The sequence below is a fragment of the Atractosteus spatula genome (genome assembly GCF_055471065.1).
Source record: "Atractosteus spatula isolate fAtrSpa1 chromosome 10 unlocalized genomic scaffold, fAtrSpa1.hap1 SUPER_10_unloc_13, whole genome shotgun sequence".
Classification (NCBI taxonomy): Eukaryota; Metazoa; Chordata; class Actinopteri; order Semionotiformes; family Lepisosteidae; genus Atractosteus; species Atractosteus spatula.
In genome coordinates, this window is record NW_028296616.1 from 72,481 (window position 1) to 76,750 (window position 4,270).

At 37.1% G+C, this 4,270-nt stretch overlaps 1 non-coding gene across 1 annotated transcript; it reads left to right on the top strand.

Annotated features, from left to right (window-relative positions):
* The first annotated feature begins 233 nt into the window (after positions 1 to 233).
* On the top strand, positions 234 to 326 carry trnar-ucu (transfer RNA arginine (anticodon UCU)). The gene is made up of 2 exons: positions 234 to 270; positions 291 to 326. It is a non-coding gene; the product is annotated as a tRNA-Arg (tRNA).
* The last annotated feature ends 3,944 nt before the right edge of the window (positions 327 to 4,270 follow it).

The following is a 4,270-nucleotide window of genomic DNA, read 5'->3' on the forward strand; positions in this document are numbered from 1 at the left end:
GTTTCTCACAGGTGTTTGAAGTTGTGGATAACATTTAGCAGGTTTGGCACCGTGGCTTAGCTGGTTAAGACGCCTCACTAAAAACCAGGAGACCCTGGGTGCGAATCCCAGCGGTATCTATTCGTAGACAACAGGCCACTCATTGTCAATATTTATGGAGCTTAATTTAAAGACAACGGGATAAGCATGAGTTACAGCTTTCTGTAGCTGTTTTATAGAGTTACATGTTGGTTGGCTCTGTGGCGCAATGGAGAGTGCATTGGACTTCTAGACCTTGATAGAATGAAGTCATTCAAAGGTTGTGGGTTCGAGTCCCACCAGAGTCATGTAACATTTTGATTCAACCTTTCAAAATCCTCTAGGGATTAGTGTTGATCAAGTCAAATAAAGGACTTCTTAAGAGTCCACAGTTGAAAATGAAACAGCAGCCACAAGAAACAAACACTGCAATCGCATGATAAACGCCATTTCTCATCCTTTCTCTTAGTGTCGGAGCTACTATTATATGCAAAGGAGGCAACGTGACAATGAAATCTTAAAGAAAGTCTTCATGAAGGTGTGCGTCGGCAAGCTCTCCACTGGCAATTGACTGGGCTTGTGAAGAAATCAATCTCATTCAACAACCATACAAATTGCACAGCTTAAGGCACATGAAGTGAAATCTGTGAGCAGATTGACACAAAACAATGTCACTTCACATTATCTGCAAAGTTGTTTTGCTTGTCTGACCACCTCTTCCTACTTTACAGTGAGCACATATATTTCAGTTTCTTTCTCCCATGTGGAGATGTATCCACTGCCAAAACTACTGTCTGATTATTAAAATTATCTGTAAAACTGTTACATGTCTTCATCTAATTGTAAATGTATAAGACGGTCTATGAGACATTTGTGAGAGTAGCTGAATCCCAGGACTGGTATGGAATCACACACAGACAGGTCATCTGTGTGATCTGAGTCCCACTGCTCAGAGCTACAGACTGGTCAAATGGTCACTATTGTAGACACGACCATCGGACCATCGGCTACAAATAATCAATATACTGATCATAGTGTCACTATTGGTGTTTATTACATAAATACTATATATAAATAATAAGATAATTCCACAGTCATATGTGTTATAAAACATTTATAAACATTTTGGGAGGCTGACATACAGTAAAGAAAGTAATACTGAAGGGCTGGAAGTTCTGGAAAGCGTTAATAGAACCATCTTGCTTTCGACCTGGATCAGAACCCACAACTGCCAAATCAGTGACCCCTGAGCCCAGTTCACAGAGAGGAGAACCAGGAGCTCTTTTATGTCTCTAAGAGGGCTGGGAGGAAGGATAAAATGGGGAAATGTGACATGAGTCCAGGCTGTTCTGTCTGATATTGTTCATATAGCAGCACTGATTGTCTGAATATCTTCTGGTTTGGGATTGTGAGGATAGAGAGCAGTACGGAGTTGAGATCCTGTCTGAGCTGTGAATCTGACTGAGAAGAAAATAATTTTTTTATTCTGCCTGAGAATTTTCCTGAGAATTTTTCTTCTTTTCCAAGTGGTTTTACATCTCCTTCAGATACTCTGCACAGACTGCCAGAGTGAGAGAAGAGGAGAGAGAGATGGACAGATAAGAGCACATACAGCAAGAGACACATACGTCTTGATTTACTTTGAAGCAAGTGTTCATTTCTTTACTGGAACAAGTTGTTTCTGAACTTCAAGAAATTCATACAATTTCTGAAAGATAAAATACAAATCTTGCTTCTCAGGACAGAAAAAAAGCTGCAAAAAAATGCCAGTGATTTGTGAAAAGCAACGGGAATGTGTCCTTGTGCAGCTGTTAAACAAAGGGCTGGTGGGTCAAACGCACTCAGGGATGCGCTTCAGATTGTGATGATTTAAACATAATCTCCGCTAAAAATTGAAGGGATTTCTTTGCAAACCCTCTTGAATGTTGCAGGAAATCTTCATGTTTTACTCGTGTGCAACTACAACAAGTAAACAATTAAGTACCTAAGTCAATGTCCAAGAAAACCATCTTCACGTGTGGAATTTAACTGGCTGTTGGGAGAATTCATTTATACACCCGTTGTATCCTTAGCAAAAATATTTTAAAATTAGAACACAGATTTGTTGGAGAACCTGACAATCCTTGACAATCATTATTAAATGAGCATTATACAAATGTGTGTTGATATTTTTAATATGTACCTTAATTGTAATATATATACATAATTGCTTTGATATGGATGTTCATTTGAAGGAATTGAGGAAGCTATGAAAGATCGCAGAACAACCAAAGATACACTTGGGCATCTGCTATTGGTAAAGATGAAAGAGTACCTTAAGTGTAAAGCTTGCATACACACAAGAGAAAAAAACAGTTTTAATGCACTTCATTAAATTGATGGTGTCCTTATCAATCGTGCATAAAGTGTACATAGCAGAGGATGGTTTCGATCCATCGACCTCTGGGTGATGGGCCCAGCACGCTTCCGCTGCGCCACTCTGCTGACAGCTGTTATGGGGTGATTCAACACAACTGCTCTATCTTTGCTTTCTAAAAGTGCGCCCAAGATGAAAAGTCTAAACGGTAAACGCAGACGTCACTTTGAGCACTTGGTCTTTTATAGTACAAAACATCACCCGCTGCTCTACATGGGCGTGTCTTCAATATCGTTGAGAACCAAACCTTCTGCTTTCCGAGGCAACTGATTCTTTCGTCGTTAATTCCCAAATCTTCAATGAGAATCAGTGAAACGAAAATCAATCACATGTACACACTCGCGTCCTAACCTGAAAGAAAAATCTACACCCACTTTATAATACTGAAAATGATTCAGGAAGTACAGCAAAGTACTAAAACCAGCGAATGCATCTGCATACATAAAATGTCAATTTTTCAAAAGTAAAATCTTCAGCTTTGAAAGATTGTCATCCATATATTTTCGTTTTTCTCTTTTTTTACATAACACGCTTTCGAGAAACAAACTGTCTTTTAATTAAGGCTTCATTAGAAAATGTGTATCTTGGTTTGCTAAGTTAAAATCGGCACATCCCAGTGGGCAAAAGATGTAGAATATACGACTATTAAACGCTTACCTTAGACGTGTAAATGTGCTCCGTAACTGGTCTAGAATGAAATTCTAATATACGTATATCGTTATACGTCAATTAGACATCTATGATTATATGTTTATTATACATAAATGGTTGGAGTTCTATTATACGGATAAATTTAGAAGACTATAATACATATATAGTTAAAGGTCTATTATACATCAAAGAAAGATTTTTATAGGTGTAGAAACTAGTAAAATAAAGCCAATGATTTATTTTAGAAATGTATTCTTAAAATATACAATTATTCACACCTGAAAAATATGTAGTTCAAATTATAGATTATATACAATATTGTAATCAACAAATGTCTAATCATCATAAAAAACACAACTAGTAAACTTCAGTTACAAATTCTAGTAACATGGCAATATATATATAGTAATGACAAACACAAACTAATTACATGAACACGCTAATATTTAACTCAAAACCACATTTCGATTCAAATATAAATTTTAAAATTTACAACTTCTTTATTTCCACAAAAATATTATTAATGTAGCACAAACGCTACTTTATAATAAAGACAGAAAGAAACTGTTTGTTTTGTGGCTCATGGTGATCCTCCTCTCGATACTAATGAAATGTTTAATATGATCTCTCGAGAAAAAAAGGAGTCAATTTCCGCCTGGAATGATTGATGCCCCATCAAACATTTTGTAATATCCCTGGTAGTTTATACAGTAGAATCCTGGTTCGTGGCTTAAATTCAAGGTAAACAAGACTAAGGAAACGAGTTGGAAACTTGATGTCGGAGTGGGATTTAAATCACCCGGAACATTTCACTACATTCGGCAGCATGTGCCAGAGAGCAATATCTGACATTCCTTCGATAGCTCAGTTGGTATAGCAGAAGAGTGTAGTAGAATCAGTGGCAACCCTTAGGTTGCTGGTTCGATTCTGGTGCGAAGGAAGGTGCTTTTCTGTACCTTAACCAAAGAGATAAAAAAGTGAATCTGTTTCATTCAGACATTGATCAAAAGCTCAATAAACGACGAAGCAGAGGCTCCTGTTCCGAATTCAGCCCACGTTTGATTGTTTTGTTTTGGCCAAGATCTGATCTTTGAATTAAGGGACTACACTGCATGCGTTGTAATTCAAAAATTCATACAAATGTCAAGTTTTTTTGTAGATATAAAGGTGTTCTCTGTTTTCAAA